We start from the raw sequence: 19,340 nt of genomic DNA, 5'->3' as shown, positions 1-19,340 counted from the left end.
ACGGTCAGGCGCACAGTGGAGACTGAGGATTGACGCCTCCCAGGGAGTCACCAGGGACTTCCCTGGTGGCTCAGATGGTAAAGAATCAGTCTGCAACTCGGGAGACCCTGGGCTCAATCCCTGGGTCAGGAAGATCCCCTGGAGAAGGAAATGGCAACCCACTCCAGTATTCTTGCCTGGAGAATCCCATGGACAGAGGAGCAGGTGGGCTACAGTCCATGGGGTCGCTAAGAGTTGGACATGACTAAGTGACTTTCACTTTCTTTCAGGGAGTCACCAGGAAATGCCTATCAGACTCATTGCCTGCAGCTCTCTAAACCTCATGGAGAGAAGCTACATTTTAAAAGGATCTCAAAAAGATATTCAGTCCTTTCCCTCTAGATTGGCACTTTCTGAACTGTTCCCTGGAATCCTCTTCCCATAAGATATTAGTAAGTGTTATTGTCGTTGTTCAGTCACTCAGTCGTGTCCAGCTTTTTGCGACCCCATGGACTGCAGCACACCAGGCTTCCGTGCCCTTCACCATCTTTTTGAGTTCGCTCAAACTCATGTCCATTGAGTGAGTGATGCCATCCAACCATCTCATCCTCTTTCTCCCACCTCTCCTTCTTCCCTCAATCTTTCCCAGCATCAGGGTCTTTTCTAGTGAGTCAATTCTTTGCATCAGGTGGCCCAAAAACTGGAGCTTCAGCATCAGTCCTTCTAATGAATATTTAGGGTTGATTTCCTTTAGAATTGACTGGTTTGATCTCCTTGCTGTCCAAGGGACTCTCAAGAGTCTTCTCCAACACCACAGCTCAAACGCATCAATTCTTTAGTGCTCAACCTTCTTTATGGTCCAACTCTCATGTCCGTACATGACTACTGGAAAAACCATAGCTTGGACTATAGGGACCCTTATCAGCAAAGTGATGTCTCTGCTTTTTAATACACTGTCTAGGCTTGTCATAGCTTTTCTTCCAAGGAACAAGCCTCTTTTAATTTCATGGCTGCAGCCACCATCCACAGTGATTTTGGAGCTCAAGAAAATAAAGTCTGTTACTGTTTCCATTTTATCCCCATCATTTGCCATGAAGTAATTAATGTGTCCCTGAAATAAAGGAGTTTGCTTAGAATTATTGGGTGAGATCACAGTAAGCAAATTTATTTGGACAGGTGAGGGTGCCTGTGGGAACAGTGGGCTGTGTTTTCCAAACAGGGTTGGCCATGGAACACCTACTACCATTTCATGGGTCCCCTGGACTATAGTTTGGGAAATATTTCTCCAGATCCTCTGGAGAGCCACAGCATTCTCCTTCCCTGCATTCTCGTCCCAGAAACCCCGCAGGAGGACCCAGTGGTGTGTGACACTCATTGCTGGGACTTTTAAACGAATGAGTGGATAAATATTTAGTATGTTGTTTGCTGTTTTCGGGTTTCCCTGGTGGCTCAGATGGTAAAGAGCCCGCCTGCAAGGCGAGACACTCGGGTTCGATCCCTAGATCAGCAAGATCCCCTGGAGAAGAGAGCCCATTCCAGTATTCTTACCTGGAGAATTCCATGGACAGAGGAGCCTGGTGGGCTACAGTCCATAGGGTCACAAAGAGTAGGACACAAGTGAGCTACTGGCTGCTAACACTTTTGCATGTTTTCTTCATGTAGATCTCGTCAGAGAAATAGCACTCTGGCTGTAGAGTCAGGAGGAGTTGAACTTCTTCTGAACAGTTTCTTTCTCTTTATCTGGTGGCCCTGTGAACTGTGGCTGAGCCGATTGCCCTCTTCACAGTTGCTGCCTCAAGCCTTGAGTCAGCTTTGTGGCCCACCTGTTGTAAATAAGTGACAGGCAAAACTCATTCTTACCTTTACTATGCATACTACCTTGCTGCTTTTTTCCTTCTCATCTACCAGTGATTTTTTAAATGGCTTTTTTTTTCCATTGTCTTTCAAAGCTACCTTAAATCCTGTTATGGTCCAAGGCAGGATAAGTGATACACTACACTTAGACCAGTCTGGCTGCCTAACTGATGAATTGATACTGACTTGTCTGAGACTATCGGCACTTTGGGTTTATCAGTTGGGTTGATAGACAATTGATGTACAGCCTCAGCTGTGGTGAGAATTATTTAGTTTAAGAGTATACCTTTTCCCCCTCTGTGGCAAGCTCATAAAACACTCTTGTCCATATATGTTTTGCCCTCAGTGGACTTCTAGTAGGATATAAAAATAATTTACAGATGATATCCTAGAAATTTGAAGCTAATTAGAGCCTTAAATGGAGAAGGTAATGGCACCCCACTCCAGTGTTCTTGCCTGGAGAATCCCAGGGACTGGGGAGCCTGGTGGGCTGCTGTCTATGGGGTCGCACAGAGTCAGACACGACTGAAGCAACTTAGCAGCAGCAGAGCCTTAAAGCTCATCCTGTGTAGGGCTGATGGATGAATTTCAGTTGTCGTGCGGGCTCTCAACTATTAGGTAGCAGCTTGGAGTGTGTTGAGGACTCTGAACCAAGAAGGAATAAAGGGCTGGATTGATTAGTGATGTCTGCCAGGGGTGTGGCTCGAAGGGGAGGAAGTATGAGCTTCCTATGTCTCCCTCTTTTGACAGATGAAGACCCCTGAGATGGGGGTGACACTGGAGATTAAATGTCCTTACTCTGAGTGCAGACACATTTTACCTCATCTTGCTGAAGTAGTTCTTTTTCTTCCAACCGTAGTTAGTTAACCAGAGCACTGGTAAAAAGGTAGCTGCTTCTAGATTTCCCATTGAGTTAATTATAAAGTTAAAAAAAAAAGAACCCTTTTCTTCATTCCTTTTCCCTGTTTCTGAATTAAGAAATAAAACTGTTCCATAGTCAGACTTACCAAATTGTTCTTATCCACAGTGAACTGTGTTATTTTTATTCAATTTTTTTAAAAATAAAGCCTGCTTTATTGAGATATACCCTCCAGGTAAGTTATTGGATTGGTCAAAAAGTTCACTCAGGTTTTCTGTAAGATGTTGCAACCTAATGAACTTTTTGGACAGCCCAGTATTTTTCCCCAAGGTACTTATTTGGTCAAGGATGTTGTTAGCCAATGCCAGACCAACACATTTAAGACTCCTTTTTAAAAAAAGGAACATCTTAGAAAAATCAAATTTGGCAAGTTTGCTATCTTCGTATACAGTCCTGATAAAAGTCACACTGTGTGTGGGTGCTAAGTCACTTCAGTTTTGTGACCTTCTTTGTGACTCCGTGGACTGTAGCCCAAGAGGCTCCTCTGTCCATGGGACTCTCCAGGCAAGAATACTGGAGTGGGTTGCCATGCCCTCCTCCAGGGGATCTTCCCAACCCAGGGATCAAACCCACGTCTTATGTCTCCTGCACTGGCAGGCAGGTTCTTTACCACTAGTGCCACCCGGGAAGCCCAGATGTCATGTTAGGAGATATTAATCTTTTCAAATAATAATCCAGATGCAATTGAGATGAACAGCTTGGCTCTTAAGGATTTTTTTTTTTTCCTGAGACAATAGAATTTTTTTCCCTGGGTACTTTCCTAATGCAAATCAGTGTGGTTTTGTTTCTTCTTCTTTGCCTTAGTTCATTAGGAATCAAGTCAGCGGTCTCACTTGCATATTTGCTGATGGAACATCCCATCACATCTTCATAAGCACTGGAGAGATGAGTTTCAGGTGTCCAGGGACAGGGCAGAATGTTGTTATTGTTCAGTCACTAAGTTGTGTCCAACTGGTTAGGACCCCATGAACTGTAGCCCACCAGGCTTCTCTGTCTGTGGGATTTTCCAGGCAAGAATACTAGAGTAGGTTGCCATTTCCTTCTCCAGGGGATCTTCCCAGACCAGGGATCAAACCTGTGTGTCCTGAGTTGGCAGGCGAGTTCTTTCCCACTGAGCCACCAGGGAAGCCCATAGGGCAGAATAGGTGCAATTACTACATCATTTTTTCAAGCTCTTCTTCCAGGGGTCTGTGGACTGCTTTCCCCTGACGTGAGTCAAGCTCTTTAGTGTCATGGAACCCATCTTTTAGGACTCTCTCTGTCGGGCTAAATGATTGGATTCACATTTCCACTGGTGTAGTTGCCTTGCTTGTCACTCGATTGAGGAGAGGTGTTCGGACCCATTGAGTTGAAAGATTGGCTAGGTTGGGAACTAGGGCAAAGCTGCCCTGAAGGCACCATTTCTTTCCTCATCAAATATGATTCATAATCAGCCTGGAAGAAGCAGGAAGATCATAGAGGATGACCAACTGCCGTGAAGCTGATTGTTCGCACAGTGGACGCCGAGATGCCTTCCACACCAGGATCAAGGATTTTAGTGACCTGGGCATTCACATGATAGGGCCTTTGAAAATAACCAGCAGTGGCTTGGTGGAACCATCTTCCCTAAAATGTATCAGGCCTCAAAGCACATTTCTGTCTTGTAGCCGCCAGCAGCCCAGTGCCAATTAGAGTCAACATACTTGACAGGTTCACTCTCGGAACCCAGAGAAGAGCGGAGCTTCGGGGCTGGAAGCCAGGCTGCTTTCCTACTGACCTTCGGCTGTGCAGATGTGCGCTGGGCAGCCGCTGGGCTGCCTGCTGAACGGGAGTGCGGTAGGTGTGCTGCCCAGCCCTATCGACAGTCCAGGAGGCTGCTTCCTGTCCGCCCTCCCCCTCACTGGGTACCACATGGCCTCTTAGTTCTTCAGGAAGGAGAGCAGGTCACAGAGGTGGGTGAAGTAGGTCAGAAAGAAGGCAATCTCTAGTGGGGTAGGGACTGCCTACATATTTGCCCGGAGGAATTGTCTCCTGTGGGAAAAGGGTTCCAAATTAAGCCTTAGGATATAAGCCCTACCCCCGAAGGTGCTTTGGTCCTCAGGGCTACAACTGCGGGTCTTCTCTTTGTCGACCTTGCTCTCCAGCCAAACACGCCAGACTCCCTGTAGAATTGCTGGCGTGTGTGGGGAGAATCAGGTTACTTTTTAATTGAAAAATAAATTTCTTCTTGAGAAAATGGGAACACTAAGACCTTCCAGGCAAATGGGAGAGTTAATAGATGTTCCAGGGTCTAGGCCTAAGACAGGGAGCTTGATCTGTAATTAATCCATCACCATGGGGTCTGTGGATAAGCTTCAAGGAGCCCAAGAATCAAAAGTGGATTTCAAGTTTTGTTTATCTGTGCACTTCTACATTTGCCTCAGAAGAAGGTCCATATCTTTTCATCAGATTTTTGAGTAGATCTGTAACAACAGCAACAGAAAAAGTCAAGATGCACTACTTACTCTGACAAGGATCACATATGCCCAACCGTTTCTTGAGAGGCACCCTGTTTGTCACCAGATCCATTCACCTTCCTGACTCCCTACCCACCCAGAGCCTTAACAGACAGAGGTGGACCCTGAGTGCCAAAGGAAAAGTTTCGGGAAACTTCCACTTGTGTAAAAGACACCTTCCAATCACTTATTCCATTTTTCTTCAGGCAACTTTCCAATGTGGTGTAACTGGCTTTTTCTTCAAGCTTTTATATTTTATGTTGTTCGTACCGTATGTGTCTATTTTAAAGTTTCTCCATTCTGATTTTTTATCACTTGGCCAAAGGTGGCACCAAAATTGAGCTTTGGCTTGTATATAGCAACGTTTGTTTTTGCCCAAAATAACGAAAATGAGGATTTTAGCACTTGTCCTATCTAGCCCCTTCCTTTCACAGTGGAAGCCCACAGATGTTAGGTTGCTTCCTCAAGGTCACACATCTCGTTGGTAGTACAGGTAACGAGTCACTTTATCCTTTGTCCTTACTGAAGAAAGGAAGTTATAGAATAGGGTTTTACAAATTTCAGAGTTTTCTTTATGGTTATCATTAAAAGAAGACACAGAGTGGCTGTGTGAAAGTCTTTCTTCTTGGCCTTTTTCAGATCTGTAACCAGCTGGCTCAATGGGAAAGAATCTACCTGCCAGTGCAGGAGCCTCAAGAGACACAGGTTTGATCCCTGGGTCAGAAAGATCCCCTGGAGTAGGAAATGGCAACCCACTCCAGTATTCTTGCCTGGAAGATGCCATGGACAGAGGAACTGGGCTGGCTACAGTCCATGGGTCGCAGAGTCAAACACAGCTGAGTGACTGAGCAGGCACACACATGTCCTTTCCTGAATCCCCTTCTTCCCATTCTCCCTGCCCGCCCCCTTCTTCCTTAGCACACTGGCTTACAAGGTGCCCTTGGCGGGGCCCTGCAGAGGCCTCCTCCTGGGCCCTCTAGGGGCTGGGCTCTCAAACGCCTGTGGCCACTCATGGAGAGTGCGCGCGTTTGTCCATGCGCTGTTGCTTTAAACAATCCATCTCCCCACCACACTGCCCCAAAGCATAGGAAGGTCAGGAGACAGGGAGAGGAAGACTAGCACGGAGTAGCCCTCCCACCCCCCATGGGGAAATTTGAGACTTGCTTCCAGGTCTAGAAGCACCTCTTCTCCTGGCAAAAAGCTGCAGTTGCTGTTCAGCGCTCAGTCGTGTCCAACTCTGCTGCCCCATGGACAGCAGCCCGCCAGGCTCCTCTGTCCGCGGAGATTCTCCAGGCAAGAATACTGGAGTGGGTTGCCATTTCCTTCTCCAGAGGCTCTTCCTGACTCAGGAATTGAATCTGCGTCTCTTGCGTCTCCTGCATTGGCAGGCGGGTTCTTTACCACTAGCTTGGGGTCTGTTAATGAATTCTTGTCTGTTTTCTTCTTCATCGTTCTTAGTGACTTTTAGAAACTGTGTCTGTTCTTTTTCTTTCTTTTTAAATGTTCCTATAATTATTTTTAACTTTTTATTTCATTGGAATATAGCCAATTAACAACATTGTGACAGCTTCAGGTGCACAGGAGAGGGACTCAGCCACACACACACACACGTACCCATTCTCCCCCAGACTCCCTTCCCATCCAGGCCGGAAACAGGCTCTTTTTTTTCTTTTTAATATTTATTTATTCGCTTTGTTGGGTCTTAGTTGTAGCAGGCAGGATCTTCGCTGTGGCACACGGGATTCTCTCTAGCTGGGGCTCCCAGGCTCAGCAGTTGTGGCACGAAGGCTTAGTTGCCCCTCAGCTTGTGTGATCTTAGTTCCCCAACCAGGGATCGATCCCATGTTCCCTGCATTGGAAGGCACATTCTTAACCACTGCACCACCAGGGAAGTCCCTATGACCGTACTTACCTGGCGCTTTCTGTAGGGCCAGAGATGTTTGGCGGAGAACCCCTGTCTTACACATAAGAACTCCTTTCACCTCTGTTCAGATTGTCGCGCCATTTTGCCGCCTTTAAAAAAACGTGCTGTATATATAACCTAGATTATGTCCCTATAAAGTCCATTCATAACTCCCTCACGAGCTTAGCAAAAGTGTGTCTAGACGATTTTTTTTGGCCCTCCCTCCCAAAACTCTTTGGGTTAAAAAATAGGGAAGGATTTGTTTGAAAACAGTGTTGCATTGTATCTTTCACCTTTTGTCCAAATAAGTTTTATTTAGAGAGAGTGGGGTAACTTATAAACCAGCTCACTCAGACCTTGCCCCTGCCCCTGGCTGGCCTTCCTACTGCCAGCAGCTTAGCCAGGTCTCCAGAAGCGTTTTACAGAAAGCTTAGACGGAGGGAAGCACTTAATTATTATCCAAATTTTTCCCTTTAGTTAAGTCTTACGGTAAGATATCCCAGAGATTATATTTTTAGCAACCACTTTAAAGAGACTGGGGAGATTAATTTAAAATTGATAATCGCATGGCAGCACCACAGCTTAACAAGCTCAAGGTCTGCCTCATGGAGCTGGCTGCTCTCAGGGGACTCTGGTTCAATTCTCTTTGCTGCCAGTTGAAATCAGAAATCACAACCGCAGTGATTAGCAGTGAATTCCCTGTCTCCGTGCCCCAGGCAGAGGCGGGAGGGGGTGGGGGGCTTGTTTTCCTGGTGGCCAGTGGTTAACCCCTTCATGGGAAGGGAGGAGAGGCAAGAGGAAAGGATTCCTGGGTGTCAGGAAGAGTCAAACACAGCTAGTCATCTATATCTCTGCAGAAGCTGCCCAGGTAATCCTGAGCATCGTGAGGTCTGGACGCCGTTGCTCTGCGGGGAGTGATGGTGACCAGCGGAAGAAAGAGCCTCTTGACTCAGCCAGAGGCGCCCGGTGGCCCCCATGAGCACTGCCACCTGGAGCCACCCAGCCCAGAAGGCTTGCAGAGGCCCCTGCTTCCATGGATGCCAAGTGCTGTGTCAAGCTGGAAGAGGGGTCTTTGTAGAAGGAAGCAGAAAAGCCTGCTCTCTGCCCCTCTTCCAGCTTTTTTGTTTTAAAAATGGCCTCTGGCTACCAAGTGGACGATTATGGATAGTCTCGTAGAGCCGCAGTAAGCAGTGTTAATGAGCTGCGGGATATCAGACACAAAAAGGAAAATATTTTCCCTGCGGGCCAAACAAAATTAATTTTAAAAATTAATGTAAACCACTAATGCTGCAAGTGCCTCCACTGAATTATGGGACTGTGACACGTACAATGCTATATTTTTTTGCCATTGAATTTGTTATCTAAGAGGTGTGCATTGTTTGTTACGGTGTGAAAAGCTGTTTTCCCCCAGATAAGCTTGTTCATTAGTAAACTGGAGTCCTGCCACCACCCCAGTTCTTCGCACTGAAGTAATGCCTTGTAGCATAAATGCAGACAGCCGCTCTGCATTTAATATCAGAAATGTAAATCAAAAGCGTCCAGTCTGGTTGGAAATGGCTTCAGTCTTCCCCAGGATGAAATCTGTGGAAAAAAAAAAAATTCTCTCTGCTGCTTCTGACACCACTGCTTTGGCAGACAGGCCCTGAAAGAGGCTGATAATTATTAAACAAAGTATCTTGTTTCCCTACTGAGGTCTCTGGATCGCTCTGTCATTAGATTGGATTTATTTCTAGGGTTTCATTCATGCTGTGACAGCCTGGGATTGATAAGTTCTGTGTTTTAATTTCAGGCAGAAATGAAACTGGTCAAATGCAATTTGGGAGGGGAAGAGAGCCCTTGATAAGATGGCTATGCCTCTTAATGCCAAGACACAGAGCCAGAATAAGGAGGCATCTGGGTGGGGCCGGCCAGGGGGTGCAGGCTGAGCCTGCAGCCAAAGCTATCTGCACACCAGAGTCGGCCTCGGAGGAAGGACAGAGGCAGGAAATCTGCGTTAGTGCAGGCCCAGAGCACCTCTCAAACGCCAGGTCCCACGTCCAGGTTCGGGAGCACCATGGCCAGGCGGGTGTAGTGGTGGTGACTGTGGGTTTTCCTGTCTCCTGGGCTCTGCTGTCATTTCACAGGGCAGAGGGCTGGCCCAGCCCAACCCAAGACGTGTGTAGCTTCTCACTGCAAGTCCACACTGGGCTTCTCAGGGCACTGGATAAGCTCAGGGTCCATGTTTTTCTTCATAGGGAAGCCACAATCACTGACTCCTCTGATACTCTCTTTGGCTCCAATTTACTTACTGAGCAAACGCCCAGTTGAGCACTATTTCACATCTTAGGGCTGCACCAATCACCAGTGGAGAGTAGAAAGAAAACCTGATTACCAGTGAGCTCAGGGCAGGGTAATTAAGATGCTGCATGGAACAGCAGTGGAGAGCCCTGACAGGTCAACTCTTGGCGGTCCTGATGCTGCTGTGGAAACAGCTAGACTGACTGGAAGTTGGAAGGGTGTTGAGGTTGTCAGTGGGGTTCTGTGGATTTCTGTAGTATTTTACTGTGCTCAAAGCACTTCCCTGAAGAATTTAAGCTTTCAAACTGTGGTGCTGGACAAGACTTTTGAGAGTCGCTTGGACTGCAAGGTCAAACCAGTCCATCCTAAAGGAAACCAACCTTGAATATTCATTGGAGGGGCTGATGCTGAAGATGAAGCTCCAATACTTTAGCCACCTGATGTGAAGAACTGATTCAGTGGAAAAGACCCTGATGCTGGGAAAGATTAAAGGCAGGAGGAGAAGGGGACAACAGAGGATGAGGTGGTTGGATGGCATCACCGACTCGATGGACATGAGCTTGAGCAAATTCAAAAAGATAGTGATGGACAGAGAAGCCTGGCATGCTGCAGTTCACGGAGTCACAAAGAGTCAGCCCCAACTTAGTGACTGAACAACAACAAAGCACTCTTTCACGTGGGCAGGTGGTCCTGGGCACAGATTTGGGTGTTTTACTTCTGGATGCCTGGTACAGCGCCCCGCAGTTCAGTGAGAGACTGATCTGAGCCTCTTGACCGGGGCAGCAGGCGCTAACCTTTATGGAACACTGCGTGCCAGGCATGTGGGCCAAGCGCTTCGTCTGGCTGTTTGCTCTTATTTCTCCGAAGGAGGTGTTTGGATGAGTCACATGAAATTGCCATTTTTTGTTCTGAAAAGAGAATGGCAAATTTTCGTGGCACATACTATCAGCAGTTTTATGAGGCACAATCTAATCATCTTCAGTTCAGTCGCTCAGTCGCGTCCGACTCTTTGCGACCCCATGGACTGCAGCACGCTACGCTTGGTATTCCCCAAACAGTCAAATACCAGCAGTGTCATACGTCTTTCTGTCTAATAATCTTCTGTATTTGTTTTTCAAATGGAGGAGTTCAGGCACTGAAACATACTCTAAGTCAGCAGGCACTGGATCTGGAATCTGAAGCAGGTAGTCCATCTCTCGACCCTCCTGCTGAACGGCAGCACCAGGCTGCCTCCTCCCTGGCTGGGAGACAAAGGCATGTTTCTGTAGCCTAGGTGTTCACATTGGTTCTTCCATACCCCAACCAACTCTGAGATCAAAGATGGCCAGTCAGATGAGTCCCGTGTTTCCTGGAGTCTTGGGTTACACCCGTGATGCTCTGTTTAAAAAGTATGATACCTAGTGAGCACGCCAGAAATCCGGAAGATGGAAAATCTCTCTTTAGGATCTCTGCTCCTCTCTCCAGTGAAGAAAGAAATCGGTGTGGTGCCAGCAGAGGTGTTCTCAGCAGGACCTGGCCCATTAAATGAAAGACTTCCATGCTGAGCCAATCAAGAGAGACCTGGACAAAAATCAGACTCTTTCCTGCCCTGGAAGCCCATGCCTTGAATCTGTAATTCATCTGTTAAATCAAGTGTACAGCCGGTGGTTTAGCACAGAGGGGGACTGCAGGGAAGGGAAGAGAGCAGGGCAGGGGCTGCAGCACTTGAATTTCCAGCATCAGAGTCAAGTTAGGAAAAGGAAACAGGGGCTCTGATAGCTTCTTGGACCTTATGTTTCCAGCAAAGAGGAAACAGCAGGAAAGATTTTTGAAAACTGATGAGCTGGTGGAAGGCATTAGAACAATGGCGGAAGAGGCAGAGACCCCAGGGGCTGAATCAAACAGTTCCACTATTGCCTTTCAACAAGACTGAACAAAGTTTAGGATTTTTTTTTTTTTATGGGACTTGTAGCCATTTTTAAACTTTCATTTTTCATAATGTCACAGATAATCTTTTTATCTATTATCCACTGGCTCTTTTCTGAGAGGCATTTGCATCAAATAGTCCTGCGCAGATCATGACTGTCTCTAGTGGGGAAACCGGCTTGAAATGAAAGGTTATTCACTCCCTCTGCTTTCGCTGGCTTTGTTCTTGATTCTCACACATTTTTTTTTTTTTTTAAACATCTGAATTCGGGTATTTCTGGAGTTTTTCTTTAGAAACCCTTCCATTCTGAGATCTAAGCATATTCAGACTCCAGTCTCTATGTCAGGGGTTACAAAGCTGATGTTCACTGAAAGTGAAGCATCGACTTTGAAACGTTTGTCAGATACCCCATGTCCTCCAAAATCCCTTCAGAGCATTTCCTACCGAGGCGGCAACCATTAAAAGGCATAAAAAGGCGGGCACTTACCCAGTGGGGGGCCTCTTTCTTGGGCGCCAGCCCCCCACTGGTGGTGGAGCTGTGGCCTTTGCAGCGTGCACTGCTGGACGTGAGCTGGGCCTTCCACTAGCATGGAGGGTGGGTCTGGGGGCTGGATAGCCTCCCGCCCCTCCTCCCATGTGGGCACTAATGGCCCAGGCTTGCCCAGCAGGGAGAAGTGGGGCTGCATGGATGGACCGTGGTGGGGAACCAAGGGGTTGCCTGGGCTCACGGGGAGAGGAGGCAGAAACCAGCCCATTGTATGAAAACCCCATTGAAAAACAGTGACCGAAGTCATGGGGATATCACCAGTGGTTTCTGTTCGTTTCTGTTACTTAGCTCATCCCCCCAAGCTGCTGGGGGGCTGGGGGCGGGGAGGGGCAACCTGAGCTGTTCTCAGGCCTAGTGACGAAACCTGTCGTAAAAGCATCCTCTTCCTCTCCGGCTACCTCCTCCACCAATCGCGACACAGAGCCCAGAAACACTGCTTTCCCTCCTGGCAGGGACACGGAGCAGCAGGGCCCCCGCCACTGATGTGCTCAAACCGTGCACTGAGCTTGCTTCCAAACCGCTGTTCTCAGGTCAACAGTGACCTCACAGAACAGTGACCAGGAGCATGTTTTCCGTCTGTGTATCTGAAGAGTCCCCAAAAGAAGGGAATAGCGGGCCCAAAGAAGTACTGACAGGCCCCTCTGGCCCAAGGGCAGTGCTTTGGGGTGCTGGCCACGCTGCCTCTCCCAAGGCCCGCAGGTGGCCATGAGGCTCTCATCTATCACAGGACAGGATGGCCAGGGAGGCCGAAGTGATGGCCGAGTTTGCTGGGCTGGTGGCTGAGTGAGCCTTAGAACGTAGATCTTTCTGGGTCTAAATTCCTTGATCCTACCCTCTCCCGCCTTCCTGAGGCATCTGAACTTCTTGGGGGCATGCCGATCCTGTATTTTAAGGACTTTTTAGATCGATGGTGGCTGCTGTGCAGACTTGCTCTGAAGAGCAAGGCAGCATTGTTGGAGTGAAAAGAGAAAGTAAAAGTGTTTGTTTCTCAGTCAGGTCCTACTCTTTGTGACCCCATGGACTGTAGCCCACCAGGCTTCTCTGTCCATGGAATTCTCCAGGCAAGGATACTGGAGTGGGTAGCCATTCCCTTCTCCAGGGGATACTCCCTTCCCAGGGATTGAACCCAGCTCTCCTGCACTGCAGGCCGATTCTTTGTCATCTGAGTCACCAGGAAAGTAACTAACTTCTTTGTCCCTACGCTCGTCGCGCCAGACCTTTGAGCCAGTCATCATACTTTTATATTTTATGACTGAAAAGAAATTTCTGTGAAGTCATAAATATACTAGAAGGCCTTGTAACTAAACACAAGAAAGAGTTCTCTCCTTAGGTGTGGGAATCTCCCACAATGTGGCAGGAATGTAGAAATCACAACCAAACATAACAGATTCCCCAGTTGTAACAAACACACATGTAGCAGAGGCTGTAAAACTCTGCTGTTAAGCAAAAGGTAGTTTGTAAAATGTAGCTTTCCTCCTTGACTGTAGCTTTTCTGCAAGAACTCTTTAGTTTCATCGTATAGAAATTTATAACACTGAATAAGTAGAGCGCCTGCTAAATTGTTTCTCTGTAACTTACACCAGAGTTAAAGGGAACTGTAGTTAATGCTTCAGCATCCAGATTTACAAATGTACCTGGATAGGCAACATGGGGTCAGCGGCAAGCCAACACTGAACTAAGACTTGGGAGCTATGAGTTCTAGTCCTGTATGTGCTAAATCGCTTCAGTACCGTCTGACTCTTTGCCACCCAATGGACGATAGCCTGCCAGGCTTCTCTGTCCATAGGATTATCCCAGCAAGAATACTGGAGAGGGTTGCCATGCCCTCCTCCAGGGGATCTTCCTGCCCCCAGATCGAACTCGCATTTCTTATGTCTCCTGCATTGGCAGGAGGGTTCTTTACCACTAGCGCCACCTGAGACGCCCTCTAGGCCTGGCCTGCCCCCAGCTATGACTTGAACAGGTGTCTCTGCTTCTGTAAACCTCAGAAAACAAGAGTGAGACAACCTGCCCTTCCCACACCCTCCCCCCTTGGTGGATTGGTAGGAGTTCCAAGGCAAATTAGAAAGATTGGGTGCAGCTGAGTATAGCCTGGTGCCAGGGCTTACCAGGTATGTATGAGAGACCTGATTTACTTGTGTCCACCTAGGAGCTTTTTTTTTAAAGAAATAAATGTTTTATTTATGGGTTTTTTGGTTTTGGGGGTTTTTTTGGCCCATCTGTGTGGCATGCGGGATCTTCCCCAGCCAGGGTTAGAACCCATACCCCCTGCAGTGGAAATGGAGTCTTAACCACTGGACTGCCAGGGAAGCCCCCCCTTACCTTTCGACTCTCGGGATATGCTGTTACCCATTACTGGGGGTAGAATAGAGTTGAGATCCACACCAGCTCACCTTTGAAAGGAAGCCTTTGTTCCTGGCAATATGATTACACACCTTCAGGTGCCCCGGGCCTCATTCACACTCCCCCGCCTGCCGCATGCTTCCCAGTCCACACACTTCTCTCACGCGGACCTGGCCGTGAGCAGGTAATCCCCCACCCCTCAGCTTGGCCGCTGCTGCCGTTGCCATGTCTCTCAGAAACTGTGCAGCTACCAAGCACGAAGAAACAAACCTGTAGGTCTCCTGGGAGTTCACGCATCACCTTATGGCTGAGTCCTCAACAGAAATTGCAGTCTGTAAAAATATTAACAATTAAAAATTATGTGTTTCAAATGTAATATATGCGCACTGATAACAGAAAATCCAACACACAGTAAGACAAAATACTCACATGTGCCATGTGAGATGCTTTTCTCACATTTGTATTGCTTGTTCAGTATGAAACTCCAAGGAAAGGGCAGACCCTTCCTGTTTCCCTTAACATTTTGGCACGGGCTGTAGCGTTATGTTTAGGGGCTTGGGTTCTGGAGCCAAACCGCCTAGGTTTGAATCCAGTTCTGCCCCTTGCAAGCTCTGTGACCTTGGACAGGGGTTTTGACATGTTTATAATTCCATTTTCTCATCTATAAATTGGGCTTCCCTGGTGGTTCAGACGGTAAAGAATCTGCCTGCAATGCAGGATACCCAGGTTCGATCCCTGAGTCAGGAAGATCCCCTGGAGAAGGGAATGACTACCCACTCCAGCAACGTCTCAGAACATGGCAGCCCAGGCCGCCCTCAATGCTGTGACCTCCCCTGTCAAAATGAAAGGAGGATGGGGTGAGACTGGTGATCCTTAGAGTTAGAAGCGAAAAAGTGCCCCAGGCCGCAGCTCTGTTCCTCTCCTTCCAGAATCCTCCCTCGAGGGGCTGTGACTGTGGCCGAGTAGAGGGCAGGCACTTCTTCACGCTCAATGCTGGCCGCGCCACCTTGACCATAGCCTCCGCTCTGTCCTTGCTCACATGACCACAGGAAGCAGCTCTTTCTGGCAGCAGTTCTCAAACTTGAGTGTGCACCAGAATCACCGGGAGGGCCTGTAGAAACACAGACTGCTGGTGGTCCCACCCCTGGGGTTTCTGACTCAGTAGATCTGGGGTTCAGCCCAAGAATTCACAGATCTGAGAGGTCCCTGGACGATGCTCCAGGGACCACGCTTTGAGAACCTGTCCTTTGACAGCCCTGGTTCGCAGCCCTTGCTCCCTGCTTGGGAACATGACAGGATGGCTCAGATGCTGAGCGCTGCAAATTCAAGTTCCAAACACAAGGCGCCCAGGCAGGAATGCTTCTTGACTGTGCATTAGGGCCACAGAGAGGTACACTAGCTTTCCAGTCCTGGGCCAGGAAAGCTCTCTCCAGCTGCTGCTTCTATGGATGGAGGTTGCAAAGGGCGGACTAGAAACAGTGAGCAGAATGGGTGAAGGAGTGGGTGAGTGCACCGACTTTGGTGAGGGATAAACATAGTTAAGTTGGTAAAGAATCTGCCTGCAGTGCAGGAGACCCGGGTTCAATTCTTGGGTTGAGAAGATACCCTAGAGAAGGAAATGGTAACCCACTCCAGTATTCTTGCCTGGAGGACCCCATGGACGGAGGGGTTACGCCTGTAATGCCTTACGTGGAAAGACTGTAAGGCTTCAGTCCATGGAGCTGCAAGAGTCAGACATGACTTAGCAACTAAACCACCACCGCCAAACACGTCCAGAAGGGCTTCCCTGATGGCTCAGTGGTAAAGAATCCGCCTGCAGTGCAGGAGATGCAATAGATGTGAGTTCCATCCTTGGGCCAGGAAGATCCCCTGGAGGAGGAAATAGCAGCCCAACTCCAGTATTCTTGCCTAGAAAATTCCATGGCAGAGGGGGCTGGCGGGCTACAGTCCATAGGGTCACAAAGAGTCAGACACCACTGAGCACGCACAGGCAGGCAAGCGTGTCCAGAACCAGCCAACTGAGAGTAAGAATGATTGCTAGTGGCTCTGTGGGCAGAGTTGCGAAGCTGACATTGAAGCCATGCCTTTTAGGGGTCAATGCTATTTGTAGGAGTGTCTTTGGCCACTTGTTTTTGACTATTCCCTCAGGGAATTCTGTCTCTTCAGCACATCCTTTTGGTTAAGGAGCATTGAAGTGTTGTGGTGGAAACTCAGAATTGGAAGCTTGGGTTTGAGTGCCTGCTCTGACACTAGCTCAGGAGCAAGGAGGTTTCAGAACCATTCCAAGCCTCAGTTTCTTAATACGTAAGACGGAGATAATATTCTTTGATCTGCCAGTCTGACCTAACTGCATCATTCAGTGTTGTGCTGTGACTTCCTGGAAGCGTCCCTGAGGTTAGGGCTGGGCAAGGAAGGCGACCACAAGGGTAGCTCATGTGCTCTTTGAAAATCCTAGACGGGAGGAGCCCTGAGGCCCGGCCGGCTTCTCCACCCACTCACCTTCAGGAGCCACTCCATCCTTTAATTTTTGGTGTCCTCCTGTGGACCGTGAAGTTGATTGGAGTCAATTCAGAACCCGAATTTTCTGGCTGTAAATTGTGTGCACCCATTGTCAACTGAAGACTCAGGTAGAGGCTGTAACGTCTAAACACTCAAACGGCAAGGAACGTTTCTTCCAAACCGCCGGGCTGGGTGGGTGGGGCAGTCTTGTGGTTCCAGGCAACGACCGCCAATTTGTCACGCCGCCCCCCGAGCCTCACAGTGCTTCAGGGAGGCCCTGCCCACCCCCTCGCCCCCATCCTCGGCCCTGCTCTGTTCTTGCCTCCCTGCCGGGTCGGGATGCGGAGCCGGCAGAAAGTGCACGCGCTCTGCCTGGAGGCGGTCAGGCCGCGCCGGCGCGCCGGGCTCGCTGCAGCCAATCGGCGCGCGCACCGCGGGTGACCTCCCCCGGGCCCAGCATAAATCGTCAGGTTGCCCCGCCGCGGGTCTCAGTCTTCGGGGCTAATTAGCAGAGCCGGTCATGAGTGGCGCGGACGGCCTTCCGCGGGCCGGGGAGCGGCGCGGGCGGGCGGCGCGCTTCTCGGGGGCCGAGACCTCCCTGCACCGCGGGTAGACGGCTGGCGCGGCCGCTGCCCGGAGCCGCTGTCGGGCCCGCTTCCCCCGACCTCGGCCGCTCGGTGCCCGCACCCGGAGAGGAGGGTTAGGCTGGCCCGGGCGAGGACGCCGCGCGGCCGCCACCCTCTCCCCTCGGACCCTCGGCTCGGCTTTTCCGCGGCCGAGGCGCAGCACATCCCGCCTGCCTGCGGACCTCAGAGGCGCCTTTCCCGGAGACTCTGAACTTCTGGAAATCCCGAGACCGCGTCGTGGGTTTTGTTTTTGTCTTCAACTTGGCTTTGGGATTCTCTGGCCACCTGGATACTCCGTTCCTCTGTGGGTAAGTCTCCCATGATCGCAGCGCCAGGAACCAAACCCGGGGAGCGTCCGCCTTTAAAATCCCCAGCCCGGAGGTGCCCGGGGCTGGACACAGCACCCGACACCTGACCACGTAAGGGCTCTCTGATCCCACCTTTCCTTTGACGGGGAGAAATATCATTTCATGGCAGAATTTTCTTTAAGCACATTGTCTGATAGGATTGGCAATTACTAACCAGGAAAATGAGTAGCAATTAGGAGTTCAGCAATAAATGGAAGTCTTTTGTCCTAATTGAGTGGAATTACTGACGGGGTAATGGCAACACTGAATTCTTCAGTTTAATTAAGAGTTTATATAATTATAGTGCACTTTTTATTTCTTGGGGGAGCCATGGGGTAGGAATTAAATAAGCAGTGCGATGGGTAAGAAACCCATTTAATGGATAAGTAACCGGTGCGTTGAATTAAATGTGGGTGCCTTGCTCAAGCGATGGAAATTTAGATGAAGTCCTAATAGAAGGATGTGGCAGCTTGGGCTAAGCAGGACTTCCTTTAGGCTGCTAATTCCTGTCTGATACAAACCTTTGTAAAAATTATAGCTCATCTCTGACACAGGCACCTTAACATGCAGCTGTTCCGAAGACAGAGCTCGGTGCTCACTACAGTGGGATTAGCTCTCATCCCTGCTTTGTGAAACAGTGTTTTCCACGTTCCCGGAGAACGAAATGAGAGGGTCATTTGAGAGTGCTTTGCTGTCTGGGTTTTCTGTACCAAAAAAAAAAAAAAAATCTCCTGATTGCGCTGTTCAACTGTAATTGTTGATAGCTGAGGGGGCTGGCAAGCCCCACTGAAGTCACATGGCCTCCAAGCGGAGCGAGCGTGTAGGGTGGAATTTGTTTGAGGACTAATCTGTAATTATAAAGATGCGATTTTCCTCTTTGGTGGTGTATTGTTTCCTTTACTATGATGCTGTCAAGAAATTGTTCGCCTCGTGGGAAGCAGAGAAATCCCTTCTCAGGATAATTTTCTTTTTTTTTTTTGTGGAGGTTTCTGGGAATCCTTTTTAACCCTGCATTGGGATGCATGTGTTCATTCCTGTCAGAAGCTCCAGCAGGTTTGGAAATCACTGGGTTTCCAGTATACAGGAAATAATCAGCGGGTCGATTAATACTTATCTGTCCCTCGGCTGCTGCTGCTTGCTTACATGAAGTCTAGAGTTTTCAACAGGATGAGCAAGGACTGCTTTCTCCAGAGAGCTCCCAGGCCACAGAGTGGTCTTGGAGGGCGCCGTGAAACTTGTACTTCACCCCAGAAGACACAGCAGATAGCAGGGACAGAGCCGCGCATCTCTTCTGCTCTGGGTTTTAAAGTTTGCTAGGCCTTTGGGAACCTCTCCGTCGTTCCCTCTGTTAACGAGAGAAAGCAGTGGTGGAAGGCTGTTCACGGTGTCTCCCGGCCTCAGGTGCACCAGAGGAGCCTGGGGACAGAGCTGGGAAGTGGCCTGGGGCTGTGCCGATGCTACTGCCCACAGTTTGAAGGACTTTTCCTACCCTGGTTTTTCCTCTGTCTCTCAGCCCTGTTTTGTCATGACTGCCGTGAAAGTCAAACAACACGGTTAAAACAGCTACACCTGCCCCCCGAGAATGAACCGTGGCTTCGTGGAGCAGGCTTATTTTGTTGGTTTGATTGGTTTGCTGTTGCTCCTCTTTTATGTTCTCCCCCTCAAG

General features: G+C 49.0%; 1 protein-coding gene and 1 long non-coding RNA gene across 11 annotated transcripts in view; one reads left to right on the top strand and one right to left on the bottom strand.

The window, feature by feature from the left end:
- The window catches only part of AUTS2 (activator of transcription and developmental regulator AUTS2), a 1,215,681-nt gene that overhangs the window by 997,058 nt on the left and 199,283 nt on the right, over positions 1-19,340 (top strand). The gene's annotated exons all lie outside the window — the stretch shown is intronic.
- Positions 8,463-17,640, bottom strand: LOC112444308 (uncharacterized). The gene is made up of 3 exons (XR_003032619.2): positions 16,702-17,640; positions 14,473-14,534; positions 8,463-8,710 (listed from the first exon to the last, which is right to left on the bottom strand). It is a non-coding gene; the product is annotated as an uncharacterized lncRNA (long non-coding RNA).

This window comes from Bos taurus, chromosome 25 (genome assembly GCF_002263795.3).
Source record: "Bos taurus isolate L1 Dominette 01449 registration number 42190680 breed Hereford chromosome 25, ARS-UCD2.0, whole genome shotgun sequence".
Taxonomy (NCBI): Eukaryota; Metazoa; Chordata; class Mammalia; order Artiodactyla; family Bovidae; genus Bos; species Bos taurus.
The sequence above is the reverse complement of the archived record's forward strand: the minus strand, read 5'-3'. Positions and strand labels throughout refer to the sequence as shown.